The following is a 22,736-nucleotide window of genomic DNA, read 5'->3' as shown; positions in this document are numbered from 1 at the left end:
GAGGATGCAGGCCAGGATCGGGCAGGCGAGGGCTCCTTTGCTGGCCCCAGTAAGTTTACATTTTAATAAACAGTACCTATATTTTCCTAGCGTTCCTCATTCGATTTTTTCTAAATCGTCTTTGATCTTCTTGTAGACTGGATATAAATTCTTATCCTGCCTCGAATATGACTCCCTGTGGTATTACTAGACTATTCTTATTAGTCTGTCTGTGTAGCTAACTAAGATTGGACATTTGGCAATTCCATTGGACTCCCTTTCTATTCAGCAATACCTCTATGCACTGTCTCCTTACTGACTAGATAGTGTGGCAGAGTCATTCAGCTCCCGAAGTCACCGATTATAGATCCCCAATGATCTCTAGATTATCGTACGCAGGACAAGAGAGTAGTACGGAGTCACAGCACAGTCAAGAAGTGTCAGATGCACTCATGCTTGCAAAAATTCCAAAACCTTTAGCTCATCCCCTCTAGTCTGGAGGAACAAAAACCACAGAGTCTATTTAAGTTTAAAAGCTTTATTAAAAGTAAACACATTTATTAAAATCTACTTTGTCATAAAACTATTTAACTGAAAACGGAAAAGTGGTTAGTGCTGACGATTAATTGGACACATTTCTTGTGGTCGAGCCGAGCTCTCACCTGGTTTGAACTTGATCCTGGTCGTGTTCTTAGGAGTCAAGCTTCTGTCTGTTAGGAGAAAAAGTGGTGCGTGTTAAAAATCAAAAGCAAGCATTCATCAGTTGTGCATAAAAGTGCAGCAAGACAACAGCCTTCCCTGGAAAATGGGACATTTTTACTATGGAGTAGACAGTCACAAATTATTACATTGTATTCTGTTTTTTTTAACATTTCTCCTAGACCAAATATTATATAGTAGTGAGTGGTGTATTCTAACATTCTTAAATGTACTTTGTAGGTGTAACATCTGGTGACGGGGCCAGCGCGGAGGTGGCTGTGTTGGGCGAGGACTCAGAGCACTCTGGGGAGGAGGCGGTGCAAGAGCCGGCGGACGTTCCTGTGGGGGTTCAAACGGTGGTGGCGGAAACAGGTAAGCTATATATTCCTTACTTATTGAGATTGAAGACTGCATTGTGTGCTTTCTGCACGGGTGTATTACAATTACAAATCAACCAGGTAGTAGCCTCCTTGAAATGTACTTCGACTTAGCTGTGAAATTTTTGGTGAGAAGAATCCCAATAAGTTCTTAGACGAACGTGATGGATGGGATGAACGAAAAGCGAAAGAAGGGTGTAAGTAAGTGGGACGCGAACTTGTATGATGGCTGGCAAAGAAGAACGATATGTGTTTGCTTGGCCCCCGAGGTGGCTGGGAAGGAAAGAATATGGTATGGTGCATGGCTGGGTCAATGATGAAGCAAGGATGGGTGGAAGGACAGCAGCCTGGGTGGGTGAAACAGAAACTGTATGTGTGCGTATACTTTGACTGAATGGATGCCTGGAGCATGGTATTCTCTGACTCTTAGATAGCACATGTGTATCTAGAGAGAGTAGATGGTCGCCAGGTGAAGTAAGTGTTACCTTGAAGAGCATGTACCACCGCACCCGCACGTCCGTTCCAGTGCAGGGAAGGCAAGGAAAAGAAATTGTAAATGTGTCCAATACTACCATGAATAGTAGCAGTACTTTGTATTGCGTTTGCAATCACAGCATATATCTGGTTATTACGGTGGACACTCCGTACCTCTCTTAATAACTTTAGTTTACTTGTAGTACATCATTCATGTGTGGGTGTATCACTGTTCACTCAATATTAAGCAAAGCACCTAAAGTCATCTCATATGTCATCAAATACGTCCCATGTGAAGTGATAGATAATCAAATTAGTTAGCTTCTTCATTTTCCTTTTCTAGTACTCATTTGCACTGTAGGGTGAAAGGTAAATTAATTAAGCAGTAGCCCTTGTAACAGAGTATTCTCAGTGCCACCCGTAATAGAAAAGTAATAGCTTCACCACTTGCATGTACTGGACCGGTACAGTAACTCAAGTCTGTCTCACTCATCATGGTGTGCAACTTTTTTTCTCGCAGTAATTGTGTGCCATGCCACCACCACCCATTGGCCCAAAACGTCACAGAAGCCTTACGCATCTGTGCCGTAAAGGCAGCGCATTGCTGGAGTTGCGTGCCAACGATGGCGCAGCTCCAGCAATGCTCTGGGGTACCCTATCTCCCCAATGCTGCATCAAGCCGTACGTCGGCTTCAAGCGCGCAGGGTTTGAGTCATGCATCATTGTCCTAAAAGTGACTGATTGACATCTTGTAGATTTCCCTCAGCCACTTTTAGGATTCGTTCCTGCGCAGGTACGTCCTCCCTTGCGCCGGGACGCCCCCTGATGGCGCAGGGCTTTACAACGTGATGCATCGCCCATATGTGTTTTTTTTTAATATATACGCCGCACCAACACCATGGCGAGTCTTTTGTTCTGCCGCTGCGTCACAAAAGGCACGCAACAATGGAGGAAAATGAGCCGCAACTTCCGCAAGGGACTTCTAAATCAGCCCCAACAGACTGAAGTCCAGTCCTTCCTTTAGACACATGGCTATAAGAAGAAATAGTGGCGGTGGTGGCGGGTGGATTGATAGTTTGAGTATTCACTGATCTGCAAGCAGGATGGACTTTGTCTGTCACTTCGCGTGCTGCGCACTGCTGCCTGCAGTGCCAGGCCTAGGCAAACCTCTTTAGTAGTCTGTTTATTGAGTTACATAGGAACTTTCTAAGTCAACGTTCCGCAAATCAGGCAATACGAATAACGTAGTATACCACATGAGATAGATCCCGTGGAATAGTTGTCTATCTATTTGCTATTTTTCCAAAATATTTTGTTATTGTTCTTTTGAAATGTTTGATTTGGTTGAAAAATCTCATCCATGTTTTCTGGTTTTTCTTTCTTTCATGTTGTACATCAGCTCCCCCCAAGGGCAAGAGGAGGAGGGTGCTGAGGATGCAGGCCAGGATCGGGCAGGCGAGGGCTCCTTTGCTGGCCCCAGTAAGTTTACATTTTAATAAACAGTACCTATATTTTCCTAGCGTTCCTCATTCGATTTTTTCTAAATCGTCTTTGATCTTCTTGTAGACTGGATATAAATTCTTATCCTGCCTCGAATATGACTCCCTGTGGTATTACTAGACTATTCTTATTAGTCTGTCTGTGTAGCTAACTAAGATTGGACATTTGGCAATTCCATTGGACTCCCTTTCTATTCAGCAATACCTCTATGCACTGTCTCCTTACTGACTAGATAGTGTGGCAGAGTCATTCAGCTCCCGAAGTCACCGATTATAGATCCCCAATGATCTCTAGATTATCGTACGCAGGACAAGAGAGTAGTACGGAGTCACAGCACAGTCAAGAAGTGTCAGATGCACTCATGCTTGCAAAAATTCCAAAACCTTTAGCTCATCCCCTCTAGTCTGGAGGAACAAAAACCACAGAGTCTATTTAAGTTTAAAAGCTTTATTAAAAGTAAACACATTTATTAAAATCTACTTTGTCATAAAACTATTTAACTGAAAACGGAAAAGTGGTTAGTGCTGACGATTAATTGGACACATTTCTTGTGGTCGAGCCGAGCTCTCACCTGGTTTGAACTTGATCCTGGTCGTGTTCTTAGGAGTCAAGCTTCTGTCTGTTAGGAGAAAAAGTGGTGCGTGTTAAAAATCAAAAGCAAGCATTCATCAGTTGTGCATAAAAGTGCAGCAAGACAACAGCCTTCCCTGGAAAATGGGACATTTTTACTATGGAGTAGACAGTCACAAATTATTACATTGTATTCTGTTTTTTTAACATTTCTCCTAGACCAAATATTATATAGTAGTGAGTGGTGTATTCTAACATTCTTAAATGTACTTTGTAGGTGTAACATCTGGTGACGGGGCCAGCGCGGAGGTGGCTGTGTTGGGCGAGGACTCAGAGCACTCTGGGGAGGAGGCGGTGCAAGAGCCGGCGGACGTTCCTGTGGGGGTTCAAACGGTGGTGGCGGAAACAGGTAAGCTATATATTCCTTACTTATTGAGATTGAAGACTGCATAGTGTGCTTTCTGCACGGGTGTATTACAATTACAAATCAACCAGGTAGTAGCCTCCTCGAAATGTACTTCGACTTAGCTGTGAAGTTTTTGGTGAGAAGAATCCCAATAAGTTCTTAGACGAACGTGATGGATGGGATGAACGAAAAGCGAAAGAAGGGTGTAAGTAAGTGGGACGCGAACTTGTATGATGGCTGGCAAAGAAGAACGATATGTGTTTGCTTGGCCCCCGAGGTGGCTGGGAAGGAAAGAATATGGTATGGTGCATGGCTGGGTCAATGATGAAGCAAGGATGGGTGGAAGGACAGCAGCCTGGGTGGGTGAAACAGAAACTGTATGTGTGCGTATACTTTGACTGAATGGATGCCTGGAGCATGGTATTTTCTGACTCTTAGATAGCACATGTGTATCTAGAGAGAGTAGATGGTCGCCAGGTGAAGTAAGTGTTACCTTGAAGAGCATGTACCACCGCACCCGCACGTCCGTTCCAGTGCAGGGAAGGCAAGGAAAAGAAATTGTAAATGTGTCCAATACTACCATGAATAGTAGCAGTACTTTGTATTGCGTTTGCAATCACAGCATATATCTGGTTATTACGGTGGACACTCCGTACCTCTCTTAATAACTTTAGTTTACTTGTAGTACGTCATTCATGTGTGGGTGTATCACTGTTCACTCAATATTAAGCAAAGCACCTAAAGTCATCTCATATGTCATCAAATACGTCCCATGTGAAGTGATAGATAATCAAATTAGTTAGCTTCTTCATTTTCCTTTTCTAGTACTCATTTGCACTGTAGGGTGAAAGGTAAATTAATTAAGCAGTAGCCCTTGTAACAGAGTATTCTCAGTGCCACCCGTAATAGAAAAGTAATAGCTTCACCACCTGCATGTACTGGACCGGTACAGTAACTCAAGTCTGTCTCACTCATCATGGTGTGCAACTTTTTTTCTCGGGTGCAAGTTCACTGTGCTGTCCATGTCATTCTGCCGGCTTGCATAAGATAACGTACCAATTTCCCTAAACAAGAGAGAAGAAGAAGAATAAGACTGGTGTACTGTCATAGTCGACTGTAATGGAAGTCCATAGTGGTCGTAGAATTTGTTCATTAAACTACCACTAATGTTAGTGCAAGGATGCAGAAGTGGGAGGTTACATAGATACTGTCCTCAATAGTTATGTACTGTGCTTTCAATTTGCTACTTGTACTCTGTGACCCAACTTTCGGCTCAATCACTTTGTGTTATTAATAAGGAGCATTGGTTACAGACTATGTCTTTCTTTCTTCATATAGTTGCTCCTTCCAAATCAACAACACGGAGGGAGCAGGCTAGATTGGCCCGGCAACGGAGGCTGGAGGCCACTGTCGCCGAATATCGGCGGCTGGTGGCCCTGGAGGAGGAGGAGGACACGCAGTCGAGCGGGGCAACAACGACATCCTCGACTGTGACCACTGCATCCTCCTCCGTGACTAAGCCAGCGGGACCGAGCTGGGCTAAGAAAGACGACCGCCACCGCCAAGCAACCGAAATACCAGCTGCCCCCCACAGGAGCTGCAAGGAACGCCAACGCCGCCTACGAGTCCGCATGTCCAACCTGGAGCAGGAGGTCCTGAAGTATAAGAACTTGGTTAAGGGCCTCCGCTCCGAGCTTGCCACCCTCCGCAAGGAGTATGATGCCCATGCCGCATCATGCACTAGCACCAGCACCCTCCAGTAGTGGAGTGTCCCTTGCCCTTTTTTTATAGACTTTTGGGGGGTGGGATTTGGGAGTTGGGATCGTTTTGGGACGTTTCAAAGACAATCGTTGGGGTTAGGGTGGGTGAGGGAGATTATTTTGTTAGGGCTAAATAAATATATTTTTAAACTTTATCTGACCATACCTGTTTTTTACTGCTTTTCAGTCTGGTGGGTGGGGGGCGGGGGTGTAACAGTAACTTTGTTTTCCTGAACAGTCGTAGGACTTTAGTAGTACAACCGTCAATCTCTTGTCTACTCCGAAATAATACTCCATTATACTACCTCCCACCAAACGCTTATCTTACCTGTAATTTGTGTTAGAAATTAGTGCTAGGCCCAGGGCTGGCTCCAGGTGAAATGGGGATTAACGTTGTCAATCCTGGGCGGGTGACATTTCCTCATTGCGGTGGTACTAGTGGTGTGACACAGTGGCAGTTGCATGCCTATGGAAAAAAAGAAAACAAAACCTTGTTTGTCCTCCTTACTGTAGCATTACAACGGTTATGGTACGATCGAGAAAATAGCAGGTGACAGTACACTAGAACAGTGCCATAATGTAGCCTAACAAATGGTAAAGTATTTGCTTGCAAGTATAACTAGTACTTGCGTTGAATTTATTTGACATTGGCTACTACTACTAGAAGATATAGTACTGAAGCTGAGTAAGTCTAGAAGATATCCTCGTATTCCTTCACCAGCCTGTTGCTATGACCTTATCCTCCCCAGCAAGTGTGTGGAATTATTGATGTCATTTTAGTCAGACATCAAGCAAAACAGCACAGCCCGGGGGAAGAGGGTTAGGGTTTGTAAAATGGATGGGAATGGGGGTTTCTTTTTGGGTAGGTTTTGTTGAGAGAAGAAAAAAAAAGCAGAGCATGGACAAACAATAATTGAAGATACAGACAATCTTTGGTTACAAACTAAAGGTAAGCACATGCAGTCACACTCATAGAATAAAAGACAACAATGGATACTGTATCTGTATTGCGTATGTTGTTGGAGTTGTCCTGTTGAATTTGGTAAGTAAGTTGCATGCAGCAAACAATTCCTCTTATTGGCGGCACTCCTCCATTCCAGCTGACGCTTCGTCCATCAATGTGGCTGGTGACCACTGACAGAAGACACCCTGTCCACTGCCTGCCTGGCGGATGTTGACTGAAACCCGGCCTGTAATTATTGAACGGAAAACAGGAAGTGCTATTACAATACCACTGATAAATAAATAAAAGGTATGTACGCTGTGTGGTTCAAAAAGTGACACTTTGATTTCCCTAATAGACAGTATAATATTTTTGAAATTGCGTGCTCTGTCTGAGTCACCTTTTTAAGGATCAATAAGTATGGCCAAAATATTATAGCGGATCTTTCCCCTCAAGGTAGGTGTACTGTAAACTGTGTTTTAGAACAAAATTTGACCTTCCCAGCAATGCTCCCACCAAGACCCTTACTAAAGCCAGTCGCAAAAATGTAGAAGAACCCCAATCAGATCTCCAAAAACGATGCCTAGCAGAAAAATGGTTACAAAACGTACTTTGAAAGTAACAGTAGGCCCAAATACAGACCGTGGATTGTATTCAAACCACTTGCAAGCAAGCAAAAGTATCCATAGCCAGCATCGCTCCAACAGTGCTCTACAACAACAGAACTGCGTTGCAATAGAACCCCCCGAAACACATGCAATCCTGCTGCTAGGGCTAACCCTAACGAACCCTAACTTACAAAAAGTGCCAAAACTGGTGTTTCCTTATGGATTTTGTCCAACAAACTTCTAGCCGGTATTAGACCTTCCCAGGAATGCCCCAGGCAAGACCCGCCAACCCACCCGCAAAAAAACACCCGACAACACCCCCAAACAGCGAAAAAGCTAAATCTCATACTTACAATGTCTCTCGGCCTTCGGTCCAAACGCGGCGCTGTGCAGCTAGGTCATCATCATCATCAATCATCATAACTCCTGTTTTCCACCACGGATTTCCTGAAAAGCAAATGCAATCAAGATTAGACTGTCGCAGCAGTGCTTCGACAGAGACCCCGGCCGCAACCCACCCACGAACAGCAGGAAGCCCCCCAAAACGCTACATTGAGCAAGATGTCAGAAGAAATAGCAAAAAAAAAGGCTGTTCATTATGGATTTTGTCCAAAACACTTCTATCCGGTATTAGACCTTCCCAGGAATGCCCCAGGCAAGACCCGCCAACCCACCCGCAAAAAAACACCCGACAACACCCCCAAACAGCGAAAAAGCTAAATCTCATACTTACAATGTCTCTCGGCCTTCGGTCCAAACGCGGCGCTGTGCAGCTAGGTCATCATCATCATCAATCATCATAACTCCTGTTTTCCACCACGGATTTCCAGAAAAGCAAATGCAATCAAGATTAGACTGTCGCAGCAGTGCTTCGACAGAGACCCCGGCCGCAACCCACCCACGAACAGCAGGAAGCCCCCCAAAACGCTACATTGAGCAAGATGTCAGAAGAAATAGCAAAAAAAAAGGCTGTTCCTTATGGATTTTGTCCAAAACACTTCTATCCGGTATTAGACCTTCCCAGGAATGCCCCAGGCAAGACCCGCCAACCCACCCGCAAAAAAACACCCGACAACACCCCCAAACAGCGAAAAAGCTAAATCTCATACTTACAATATCTCTCGGCCTTCGGTCCAAATGCGGCGCTGTTCAGCTAGGTCATCATCATCAATCATCATAACTCCTGTTTTCCACCACGGATTTCCTGAAAAGCAAATGCAATCAAGATTAGACTGTCGCAGGCTCGCAGCAGTGCTTCGACAGACACCAAAAATTACCCACAAACACCCGGAACCCCGCCAAAGAGCACCTCAAAGGCAAGCAAGTCAGCAAAAACTGCAAGAAATTTCCACCTCATATTTGGTCCAAAACACTTTTGTCCATTATTAGAGCTTCACAGCAATGGGCTCAAATCCGTCAACTCACCCGCAAAGAAGTACAACACCCCCACAAGTGCAGAGTCTTTCTTCATTGGGCGTAATCCAGCACTCTGCTTGGAGGGAAATCGCAGTCTGGAGGAGGAGGATAGAGGAGCATGTTCTTCAGAACTTGTGAACCTGAGGAATGTAGACTGCGGCACCTTCAAATCAATAAGCAAACAAGTGAAGACAGTTCTGATGATGGTCTTGTTTTTGGGATTAGGTGATTAAAGTTTGAATTAAATTAACTGTGTAAAACAAAGAAAGAGAGACACAAAGCACACAGGAATAAAAGTGAAAAGGACGAAAAAGAAAGTTCTTGATTGATTGTCTCATTTTCAGGGCTCGGTGTCAGGGAATAAGAACAAGATTTCGTCATCATACTCTGCGAATTCAGGCTGGATGAGGTCAGTGCCACCGAACAGAGAACAAATCCCCTCATCTACGTTGCCGTCCTCCTCGTCTTCATTCGGCGTGCTTTCTCGTACTTTGTAATCTGGTGGTATGAGGTGCTGATTCATCTTGATCATTGTCAGCCGCTCCACATTTTTGGGCGAGAGGCGGCTCCGTTTGGGAGTTACAATGCCACCAGCAGCACTGAAAACACGTTCAGAAGACACACTTGCGAGTGGGCAAGACAAATAGTTTATAGCCAGGTTGAAGAGCTGTGGCCACAATTGTTTTTTGCCATGCCAATACTGCAATGGCTCATCATTAAGAAAGACCTCTGTTGAGTCATTCAGATAGTCCTGCACCATCGACTCAAGGTCATCAACGGTTCCTCCACTTTGCTTACTTTTTGCTGTGGCTGTGACATTTTTTCGAGAACCATACCCAAGCAAACTTAGCCAATCCTCTACAACAGCCACTGTTTTTGTTGTGTGTGGTGCAGATGATCCAGTTGCCGGTGTCTTTAACGGCTGAGAGGTCACTTGTGCCCCAGCCACAGGTGCAGAAGTGGATTCTTGTGACTGGGGATGGCCTGCTGATGCTGATGCTGATGTACTGGCTTCTCCTTCAATAACCTGCCGTTCTTTTTCATACCTCTTGGCTGACCAGGCTAACCAATGTTTGTACTTTTGAACATCTGCATCAGCAAAAGGAAAGAATGCTTCGCCTGCCAGCGCCTTTTTGTAGCGTGGATCCAGAATAGTAGCACAAATGTAATGCTGATCTGACTTGATCTTTTCAAGACGTTCATCACCACGTAGGCGCTCTAATAATTTCTCAGACAAAATAAAATGGTCTTTTTTTTTTCATCTTTTTCAAACTCAGAAGACACCGCCATCAGTTGGTGCTCCAGCATGCACAACAATGGGATAGCTTTTCCCAAATTACAGTCCTCCTGGCTGACTGCACGCGTGAAGAACTCAAAAGGACGAAGCATGTCTGTCAGGCTTTTAACTATGTCCCATTGCGCCGCACTCATCCGCAGGTCCTCCTTCTGAGATGTACCCTCTGTGAAGAAATAGTGATCGAGTACCGTATACTGCTCATACAGATGCTCAAGCATGTAGAAGGTTGAGTTCCAACGTGTTGCCACCTCCTGGATGAGTGCTTTCACTGGCATTCCACGTATAAATAGCAGTCTCCGCAGATGCTTCCGGGCCTTAAAAGAATGGCTGAAATGGTTGCACATTTTGCGGCAGGTGGCCATTACCTCGAACGCTGTACTCTGTTTATCCATCAAGAATTTTTGAACTACCAGGTTGATACAGTGCGCCAAACACGGCACTCTAACATGGTCACCCTTCAACATGGCCTTAACTACATTGGCGCCATTATCCGTGGAAACATAACCAATCTTGAGTTTTAGGGGGGATAGCATTTTCAACACCTTTTTGTTAAACTCTTCCAAAAGGTTTTCTGCTGTGTGACTTTTCTCCAAGCCAAACATGGCTAGTGTTGCATGTTTCCGAGCAGCTTTGAAAACTTTGTCCGGGTCAACACCTGCGTTTAGCTTTGCTATAACACCTGAAAAAGAGACCCAGTGTGCAGTGATGCACATGTAATCAGCGCCTGCGCCACTGGTCCACATGTCTGTTGTCAGATGTATTGTGTGAACAGCACTCTTCTGCAAAGCTGCCCCAATCGCCTCCAGCACATCTTCATGTAGTGCTGGAACCGCAACTCTGGCAAAATAGAACCGGCTCGCAACCTTCCATTTAGGGCAGAGCGTTGCCACTAATTCAAGAAAACTACCGCTTCTACAAAAGAAAAAGGTAGAAGGTCCACAGCTAGCATTTTAGCCAGCTTAGTGTTATACAGACGCGTCAGTGGGTGGTTGCGTTCATATGGCACGTCTGAAGTAAGCATTGTTCTAATGTTGCCCTAGACCAAGCATTTACGGGCTGATAATGACTTCGTTGACCCAATTTTGCTCGCTGGTGAACTTTTGTGCGTTGGTGTCTCACTCGCTCCAACACTCTTAGTGTGCCTCACATTGGGTGTGCTGCTGACAGGGGTACTGGGTGTAAGGGAAGTGTTTGACACGTCTTCTTCCTGCTCGTCATCATCAGATGAAACATCAACGTTTCCTTGAATTTGGCCTTTCTTGATCGCATCTAGGTGCGCAAACCATTTGACAGTGTGCTGTCTCCTAAGATGACCTCTCTGGCCTCCGGTACCATAGTTGGTACCTGGCTTACCACGACTAACTGCTTGCTTACAAATGGTACAAATGGCAAACTTTGGATTTTTTGGACAAACAGTAAAGAAGTCCCAAACTGGGGACTTGAAGTGTCTGTGGGACATGGAGGAGGCGGCGATACTGGTGGTGGTGGTCAGGAAGCTAATGCCAGATGAAGTGGAGGATGTGGATTGCCCAACTTTTGTACGTTTTGCACTTTCACCGCCACTAATTAAGGTCGAGGTTGACGGAGGTCTCTTCTTGCCAGAAAGAAATATGGAAGGGGGACGAGTTGGTGTACTACTTAACTCCAATGATTGTGGTGTTTCCACTGCCTCCTCATCGACAACATCATCATCATCATCACGCTCAGCAGCTCTTCGGGCTAGGGTCAAAATGTCTGTTTGCTGCATGCCCGCTGGGGCTGCAGTGACCTTTATGATGACTGGGTCGTCGTTGGCAGAGTCTTCATCAGCAGCAGTATCCGCCACTTCTTGTTGAGACTCATCACACTCCATAACTCTGAGACTTTGGAGGAGCTTCCTTTTACGCTTAACTACCTTTGTTGGATCATGGTGTGCCTCACTCTCAGACGGCTGTGGTGCTGGTTCCCAAGTTTGATCCGTATCATCAGAAGGAGGTGTGCTTGAAGAGGATGTAGACACCACCCTTGATCTCTTCCTTGCTAGGGGTGTGGAAGACAATGAAGGATCATCAGGAGGAGTGGCTTCCTCAAATGATACCTCGCCTTGATTGTCGATTTCCTGATGTGCCCCTACTTCGGGAGGAACAACTATTGTGGGCACTTGTTGTGACCCTCCAAGCACCTCTGCTTGCGCATCTCCTTGCGCTGCCTCTCCTTCCACATGTACTTGGGCTTGTACTTGCACATGTGATTGTTGTTGCGGCTGTGGTTGTTCAACACTCGTCAGATGAGCTACAAGAACCTGTGTTGATTGAGGGACATTGCTGCTGCTTTCTTGCGATGAGCCAACATCACTGGTCGATGGTGATTGAAGAACTATACTGGCTGCCTCTGCAGCACTCAAGGGCTTGGACTTAAGTTGGCGTGGTGGTGGTGGTGGCACTGAGCCCAATGGAGCGGGGGTGCTGCTGCCAGCTTGGTCCCCAGCAGATCCCGCTGCTGCTGCTGCAGGCATACTTTTTTTTTTACTCCCAAAAAAAGGGGCGGGCGGCACACCAGTGTCCTTGGTAACTTGCTTCTTCTGCTCCTTACTGGCACCTTTCTTGCTAGAGGAGCTACGGGTTACTTTTTTTGGGGCCATCTTCTTCAGAGCAGGTCAGCAGGCAGCAGTTGCACGAGTTGCAGAGGGTTCTGTGTCCAGACGTGACGTCGCGTGACGTTATGCTGCACACACCGCTGCAGGACTTCTTCCTGGCACTGGTGGTTCTCTTGAGTCTTCTTGTGCACCTAAAAGCAATGGAAGACAGAGGAACATCAGTTCAGTTATACACCCCAAAAAATCGACAAAACACAGAAAAATGAGCACAATCCCATGCCATCCATGATGTTTACATTGAAGACACCCCACAGAAAGACTAGGGACATGCAAGTATGCAACACTCACTACCCCTGGGCATAATGGATGAAAAGTAGGCAAAATAAGTGCAGGCCTCAGACACTGCCTCTCCTCAAAATGGCCCCCTTACACCCCAAGCACATGTTGCCTGTACCAGCCAGCACTCAAGATGGCCACCACCACCACCCACATGGCCAGTCCACATCAACAGTACACCCCCAAAAAACAGAAAAACAGCCAGAAATCACCACAATCCAATGCCATCCATGATGTTTACATCAAAGAGAGTGAGACCACACCACAGGCACACTCAGTCCATGCACCACCACCACCCCTGGGCAAGCAAAAGGCCACACCAGCAGCCCCCCAAAAACGACAAAAAACAATAAAATAAGCACAATCCCAGCCCATCCATGGCCTCAATTATGTTTAAATTCAAGAAGACACCCCACAGAAAGACTAGGCCCATGCAACACTCACCACCCCTGGGCAAAGGGCCACACCAGCAGGCCCAAAAAAACGACAAAAAACAATAAAATCTGCACAATTCCAGCCCATCCATGGCCTCAATGGTGTTTAAATTCAAGAAGACACCCCTCAGAAACACTAGGCCCATGCAACACTCACTACCCCTGGGCATAAGGGATGAAAAGTAGGCAAAATAAGTGCAGGCCTCAGACACTGCCTCTCCTCAAAATGGCCCCCTTACACCCCAAGCACATGTTGCCTGTACCAGCCAGCACTCAAGATGGCCACCACCACCACCCACATGGCCAGTCCACATCAACAGTACACCCCCAAAAAACAGAAAAACAGCCAGAAATCACCACAATCTAATGCCATCCATGATGTTTACATCAAAGAGAGTGAGACCACACCACAGGCACACTCAGTCCATGCACCACCACCACCCCTGGGCAAGCAAAAGGCCACACCAGCAGCCCCCCAAAAACGACAAAAAACAATAAAATAAGCACAATCCCAGCCCATCCATGGCCTCAATTATGTTTAAATTCAAGAAGACACCCCACAGAAAGACTAGGCCCATGCAACACTCACCACCCCTGGGCAAAGGGCCACACCAGCAGGCCCAAAAAAACGACAAAAAACAATAAAATCTGCACAATCCCAGCCCATCCATGGCCTCAATGGTGTTTAAATTCAAGAAGACACCCCTCAGAAACACTAGGCCCATGCAACACTCACTACCCCTGGGCATAAGGGATGAAAAGTAGGCAAAATAAGTGCAGGCCTCAGACACTGCCTCTCCTCAAAATGGCCCCCTTACACCCCAAGCACATGTTGCCTGTACCAGCCAGCACTCAAGATGGCCACCACCACCACCCACATGGCCAGTCCACATCAACAGTACACCCCCAAAAAACAGAAAAACAGCCAGAAATCACCACAATCCAATGCCATCCATGATGTTTACATCAAAGAGAGTGAGACCACACCACAGGCACACTCAGTCCATGCACCACCACCACCCCTGGGCAAGCAAAAGGCCACACCAGCAGCCCCCCAAAAACGACAAAAAACAATAAAATAAGCACAATCCCAGCCCATCCATGGCCTCAATTATGTTTAAATTCAAGAAGACACCCCACAGAAAGACTAGGCCCATGCAACACTCACCACCCCTGGGCAAAGGGCCACACCAGCAGGCCCAAAAAAACGACAAAAAACAATAAAATCTGCACAATCCCAGCCCATCCATGGCCTCAATGGTGTTTAAATTCAAGAAGACACCCCTCAGAAACACTAGGCCCATGCAACACTCACTACCCCTGGGCATAAGGGATGAAAAGTAGGCAAAATAAGTGCAGGCCTCAGACACTGCCTCTCCTCAAAATGGCCCCCTTACACCCCAAGCACATGTTGCCTGTACCAGCCAGCACTCAAGATGGCCACCACCACCACCCACATGGCCAGTCCACATCAACAGTACACCCCCAAAAAACAGAAAAACAGCCAGAAATCACCACAATCCAATGCCATCCATGATGTTTACATCAAAGAGAGTGAGACCACACCACAGGCACACTCAGTCCATGCACCACCACCCCTGGGCAAGCAAAAGGCCACACCAGCAGCCCCCCAAAAACGACAAAAAACAATAAAATAAGCACAATCCCAGCCCATCCATGGCCTCAATTATGTTTAAATTCAAGAAGACACGCCACAGAAAGACTAGGCCCATGCAACACTCACCACCCCTGGGCAAAGGGCCACACCAGCAGGCCCAAAAAAACGACAAAAAACAATAAAATCTGCACAATCCCAGCCCATCCATGGCCTCAATAGAGTTTAAATTCAAGAAGACACCCCTCAGAAACACTAGGCCCATGCAACACTCACCACCCCTGGGCAAAGGGCCCCACCAGCAGGCCCAAAAAAACGACAAAAATCAGCACAATCCCAGCCCATCCATGGCCTCAATGGTGTTTAAATTCAACAAAACAGTTGTATCATGCACCCATAACCAACCCTGGTCCTACTGGATACTGTGGCTACCCACAATATAATTTATTTAATTTTCTGAAAAAGTTCCAAAATTGTACTTGCAGCAACTGTAATGCCCCAAACAAACTTACTTGTGAAAGTTGATTTCTAATCCAAAAGTGATCCAAAGACAGTCAAAAAGGCCTCAAATCCAAATATCCAGCAGCACCCACAAAAAGTAATCCTTCCAGCTCCAGATCCAAATGAAAGTGACCAGGAGATGGACAAAGCACTGGGAGGAGCCTGCTGGACAGGAACAGGAAGTTGGAGACTGTGGGGCACTTCCTTCCTCCCCCCCCCCCAAAATGGACTCCTTGCAAAAAGAAAGGCCATGCAAATGTCAACCTGAGGAGTGATTCTGATAAAAATCATCATTTTCTGAAGGTTTATCCTGTTTGCTGGTGATTTTCTTGTGCGAAATTGCAAAATCTCTACTTCGCAAGTGCGAGATTGTTCCTTTCCGCCGCAACTACGTGTTCGCAATTGCGAACTCTCGCGAGATGTGCTGTGCAAGGTGGCAAGCCGCGATTACGTATTCGCGGGAGCCAAACTCCCGCGGGAACACGCAGCAAGATCCAAAATGGCGCAGCACTCTCAAAATATGATCGAGAAAAACAACTCGGCAAACGCGAAATGACGGAAAGTGAACGCCGTGCACCACGCCGCGCGCCGCAACCTAGCAAAAAATCCGCCGCGAGCGGGTTCACGGATTTTCGACAAATTCGCGAGCGTTCGCGGATTGAGAATTTGCCGAAAATCCGAAAAATCCGCGAGCGGAGCGGATTTTACGCCCATGCTTATTCACTTCCATTATCACTCCAAACGATTCTAGGCATACCGAATCTAGGGAAGAATTCCTTGACAAGGGCTTTGGCAGTTGACAAGGCGGTGTTGTCCTTAAGGGGGTACGCTTCCACCCACCTGGAGAAAGCGCAAACAACAACGAGCACATACTTCAGATTGTTGCACCTCTCCATGTGGATGAAATCGAGCTGCAAAACCTCGAACGGATACGTTGGAGGCGCAAAATGACCAGCTGGAGTTGGGGTTCCCCTACCGGGATTGTGCTTCAAACATACCATACAGTTTCTGACCACATTCTCTGCATATTTTGGGATATTACTGTTCTGCCATACTGGGGCCAATAGTTTACAGATTCCTTTCATACTGATGTGTGCAATTCCATGGGCCATTGTTACTACTGCAAGTACATATGCGTTAGGTAATAGCCATCGCTGGTGTTCTGACAATTCGACCCAACAACCATTCGCATCTAATCTACCCTTGTTTTCTCTCCATTCATTCACCTCTTTCTCAGTGACCTCAGCTTGTATAGTTTTCACGCTTTCAATGGTGTCCTCACACATCCCCACATCAGTAATCCATCTAGCGGGACCTACAACATACATCCGACTCATTGTGTTCCTTGCAGTCTCTTTCGCAACCTCGTCTGCAAATGCATTCCCGCGGCCAACATCGTCTTGAATTTTTCTGTGTGCACTGCATTTTACGATTGCAACTTGTAGTGGCAACGTCAGTGACTCGAGGAGCTCATTAACTAGCTGACCATGTTGTATCTTTGCACCATGCGACGTCAGGAACCCACGTTCACGCCACAATCTCCCAAAACTGTGAGCCACGCCAAAGGCGTATTGGCTGTCAGTGTACACATTCACTCGCTTTCCTTTTGCCAACACACATGCTCTTGTAAGCGCAATTAGCTCCGCGGCTTGTGCGGAATTGTGGGAAATGCGCGCGGTCTCTATGATGGTGTGTAATGTCGTTACGGCATATGCTGCAGTCGTATCACCATTCGGCAACTTGAAACATGAACCATCGACCCATAAAGCATCATTGCATTCAGGAAGGGGAGTGTCCTGTAAGTCTACTCTCCCTTTGGTCTCTTCTTCTGTCCTAAAGCAGCAGTCATGTTTTTCAACCTCGTCTGTCTTTGCCGAGATGGGTAGTAGCGTAGCGGGGTTGAGTGTATCACACCTCTTTATGTGAATGTGACTCGCTAACAGTGTTAGTTCGTAACTGGATAGTCGAGCGCTAGTAAGATGTTGTGTCTTCGTCCTGTTTAGCAAAATGTCTACTGCATGTGGGACCATAACAATCAGAGTATTATTCATGACTAGCCCAGCGGACTGTCGAATGCAGACAGCCGCTGCGGCGGTGGCCCTCAGACAACTTGGTAGTGCCTTAGCCACGGGATCTAGAGTTGCCGAAAAATACGCGCATGGGCGCTGTTTATCCCCAAAGTATTGTGTTAGGACTGATAATGCACAACCTTCCTTCTCATGGACATATAATGTAAAAGGCTTACTGTAGTTGGGGTTTCCCAACACAGGAGCCGAGCACAATGCATCACGCAACTCATGGAAACTTGTTTGACAATCTTCAGACCAGGGCATAGGATTGGGCGTGTCTTTACAGAGTAGTGCCAGCAAGGGTTTAGCCAGTAGTGAGAAATTTGGTATCCATTGTCTACAGTATGATGTAATGCCCAAGAAAGCCCGAACCTCTCTCTGTGTCCTTGGGGCACTCAGCTCTGCAATTGCCTGTATTCTTTCTGGTGTCAGTCTCCTTCCCTCCTTCGATAAGATGTGACCTAGGTAGGTTACTTCTTGTCGACAAAATTGCAGTTTTGAGAGAGAGACTTTGTGCTTCATGTCGCATAAGTGACGCAATAATGATAATGTAGCTCGCTTGCAAATTTCTTCAGTGTCCGCAGCGATCAGCAGATCGTCAACATATTGAATCAGAGTTGACCCATCAGGCAGAACAATTGTGTCTAGTTGTGTTTTCAGGGCCTGACTGAATATTGATGGGCTTTCGCAGTAGCCTTGAGGAGCGCACTTGAAGCGGAAACTTCGTCCTCCTAAATTAAAACCAAAAATATCTCTACTCTCCTCAGCAATCGGGATGCTGAAGAAAGCGTTCCTCAGGTCAATCACTGAAAACCAAGTTGCTGAAGCTGGAACCATTGTCAATAAGGCAGTAATGTCGGGGACAACTGGAAACTGTGGAATAACCACCTTATTTACTTCTCTGAGGTCAAAGACAAACCTGTACACAGGGGGCTGTGAAGGATCGGTTCGCTTTAAGACAGGCGAAACTGGTCTGTTACAAACGTTGCCTGTTGTTTCTTCGATGACATCTTTCTCGATCAGATCATAAATAATCGTCAACAACGCCTTTTCGCATTCACTAGATATTTTGTATTGGGGAATACGTGGCAACCTAACGTTGGCTTTCAATGTTATGACATACGGTGCAATCTCCAAACGGCCTACATCATTGGAACCATTAGCCCAGAGTATATCCGGAAGAGATGACAATTCAGTTGGAATATTTTGGAATATTTTCCTTTGACAAATACATTTGAGAAATGACTTTCTTACCTAAAGTAAGTTGTACTCCCAAGGGAGAACAGTACAAAGTGGCATATAACCTCTTTAGTAAATCCAAACCTAACAAATTTTCACCGCAACCTGTTGTAAGGATGAGGGGTGCTTCTAATTCGCAAGGACCAACAGAAAGGGACATGGGACTAGAGATCGGGTTTCTAACAGGGGCGCCAGAGAAACCTACTGAAACATTCGTTTCGCCAGACAAAGGTGCGCCAGGAAGTTTCGAGTGCATAATGGAGCTTTTGTAGCACCAGTATCCAGCAGAAATGGCTCTGACACTCCTGAAGTAATCACCTCGACATAAGGTCCATTCTGATCTACTGGAACTGAAACGACTCCCTCTCTTTGTCCATGGCTGTCCTAGCAATTATTGTCCTCATTCTCGTTTTCGGTGTAATAGTCGTCAGCATAGTCCTGAGCTGACCTAGACGATGCATTATTCTGTTGGTCAAAGCTGTTCAAGGAATTCTGAGGCGGAAAATAAGTTGGATTCTGGGGGAAATTTCCACGGCCCCTACCCCTAGGAGCATGTTGAACACCTCTACCCCTTATACCTGAAACACCGTTTAGACGTCGCGCAAGAGCCAGACAATTACCTTTAAAGTGACCCTCTTCCTTGCAATATGCGCATTGATTCGGGCCATACGGAATACGCTGATGGGAAAACTCGTTTCCTTGCGCGTTTCTCGAATACTGCTGTGGTTGTTGATAACTAGGCTGACTAGCCGTATGAGGCGGATAGGCCTGCTGGAGAAGAACTTTAGTTTTTAAATCTTTCGTTTTTTTGTCTATTTTATCTAGCTCGTCTTTGCGCCTATTTTCATAGTACTGGGCTGTAGCTAAAATCTGTGCTGACGTAGAGACAGCCCAAGCACTCTCTGAATCTTTCAGCTTATTACACAGTTCAGGAAGCAGATTATGTACAAATTTGTCTACAAACAGTCTTTGACCACCCTCGGTAGCCATATACTGACCACTATGATCTGTGAAAGTCTCCTCAAATCTCGTGAAAAAATCAGATACATTCTCATCTTTCTTCTGCTTGCACGCAGACAGCTTGTCCCAATTTACGCGTAATTCAGGCATTAACGTTTTCATGTACGCGATAATCCTACCAGGAAGTTCGGCTATCAACGGCTCAGGTTTAGAACCACCGATTTGTCTAGCATCTATACCTGCAATATTAGCCCATGAGTCACCTAGTTCTTGATCATGATCCGTATGACAAATTTTACTCCATAAAGGATGTGGAACAACATTCCCAAACAACATGTCTACATCCGCTAAATTCATTATACATGAGCTGGCAGTCTGCGATAACTCCTTATAATACCCAGTCGGGTTTTTACGGGGATCGGGTAATGTCTGCTTGAGTGCTAAAACTTCGGATCTTTTCCAGGGGACATGTACCCACACACGCTGGAAATATGGCGGAATTGGTGGATTTACATTCGCATCACCTTCCCTCCAAACCGGAGGAACCTCTCTCATGGGGTACTGTCTTGCTTTTTTCCTACCTGATACGTCGTCTTCGTACAAGTATTTCCCTTACTCCTATAAGAAAACAATAAATCTATCGCTTTCTCAACATCGGCACCTATAATCATACCTTCATGGAACTTAAAACGCGTACGCCATAGTTCGTTCATTTTGCGTTTGGGATCATTCGTCTCCAAATCTTCACACAGATATACACACATCTCTTCGAATACGTATCTCTGAGTGGATGCATCCCATTGACGGAAAACTTCCATAACAGACTGACCATCATATCTAACAGTGTCCGTAATCCATTGGCGTGCTAGCTCATTTAGTACTTCTCTTTCCTCGTAATCAGGCAGCTGACTACGTAACTGTCTACGTTCCGTTTTAGCGGTCGTTCTAGGCGACCCAAAGAAAGGTGAAAACAGACCAGTGACAGTACTTGCCATTCTCTGACTAATAGAAGGAGAAGCTTGCGGAGGTGCAGATGCGTCAGAAAAGACAGGCTGATGCAAAGAAGAAGTCGAAGCAATAGCAGAGGAAGTTGAAGCAGTGGCAGATGTAGTATCATAGGGAACAGTTGGAGTGGTAGGCAAAGTCGTAGAAGTAGATGGAGTATGTAGCAGAGGCGGCGGCCCTTGAGAAGGCTGCGCCGGAGAAGTAGGAACCAGCTGAAGAGTAGCTGGCGTTTGTGCAAGAGCTGTGTTTTGTGCGCCGGGGCGCGGTATAATAAAACGCTTTGGGGTTGCGGTAGCGTCTAACGCATACGGTGGCGGTGAGCTTAATAAGTGGGACATTAATGGATCTTTCTCGGATGTTTCCTCTTGACCTTGTCCCTTATGTGGTAACATTGGGTAGCATTTATCTACTGCTAGTTTCTTGCTCCTAAGCATTTGTTCGCTCTCTTGCTCTTCCTCGTTATCCCTGTATGCGACGGCAGCTTGCACCATCGACATACCTCTTTTATTCCTTTTTGCTAATTTTATTTCTTTCTGTTTGGCTTCTTTGCGCCACAAGCGAAAAGAGTCAAACATCGCCGGCCGGGCTTTTTTCTTGAACAATTTGACCTCGAGGTTATCTAATATTTCTGAGTCAAAACTACCATATTGGGGCCACTTTAAAACACCATCCTTGCGGGTGTATTTTATCCATACTTCATTATATGTTATAGGACCTACGCTGTGTTTTATATATAACTCATATGTTGGAGTTCCGATCGGAGGAACCGGACAAGAATCCTCTAATCGGGAGTCCTTACTACAACCAAGACAAAACAAGTTTCCAAATCTGCTAAAACAAGGCATCTTTGCTCACTAGTTTAGCTTCAAACTTCAAAGGATTATCAATTACGATATTTCTCGTGAATACACGAGTCCTTCAGCTTTGGGGCTTGCAAGTACCAAATCAAAACGTATCTCAAGGATACCAAAAACTAAGGATCAAACTTAGGACTTGGAGACGCTCCACTTATACTTAACTGAAGTATTTGAAGATCGATGACATCACTAGAAGACTCGTCTATCGTTTCGCTCTACCAAGGATCACTGGGTCCAAAACAGGGCGATAGTCAGGGCAGCAGTCCCTCGTAGCCGTCGGGACGCGGGGAACCTCGCAGCAAAGACCTTCGGAACCACGTCGACATACAGGAGTCGCTGAAGTGGCTGGCCGTCCTCTGGAATTTTCACACAAAGCTCCTCACGAACATCTGGCTTGGACCGTCACCGCTTGATACCGCCCCGAGTTGGGCGCCAACTGAGGTAACGGGTTTTTAGGAACCCGGTGGTGCCAGGGGATAACACCCGAAGACCTCTGAGTTCTCCCTGTTCCGGACCACAGAAACACGGAGTCTTCTAGCTGAAGTCAGAGATCGAGTTTTATTGGCAGCTACCAAGTAACATGTGTCCTAGAAACACGACAACCCGGGGCGCGTATTTCTCAGGAGACTGTTAGTTTTTACAGAACCAGCTTTCTCCTTATATACAGAAATAATAGCTGCAGGCATGAATTCTTAAGTTTACGATATGGTTATACACATATTTCTACAATATTACAAAGAGCGAAGTCATGTAGGCCAACCCATATTTTAGACGTCCAGTTAGTGATAGATTACCCGGCCAGGCCCGGAACTCCCATCAGATATCGATGAAACCTCAATAAAGTAGGGCACCTCCTAGTCATAAAACTGGCCATAAACAAGGAACATGGACAGGAGGGTGTGTGATGAAAACATGTTCTGTACGTAGTGAATGGTTTGTGGCATGTTATGTATTGATGCTATCTTATTCGGCCACTCGGTGAGGAGCTGCCCAAACAGGTTTGGCTGGAGGCAATGAAGTCAGTTGGGACAGGTCAGGGGGGAGTCAGAGAAGGTGGACGTGTCCTTTTAGATCAAGCTCGACCTTACTCAATTGACTTATCACGAGGGCAAGACG

Source organism: Lissotriton helveticus, chromosome 12 (assembly GCF_964261635.1).
Source record: "Lissotriton helveticus chromosome 12, aLisHel1.1, whole genome shotgun sequence".
NCBI lineage: Eukaryota > Metazoa > Chordata > Amphibia > Caudata > Salamandridae > Lissotriton > Lissotriton helveticus.
The sequence above is the reverse complement of the archived record's forward strand: the minus strand, read 5'-3'. Positions refer to the sequence as shown.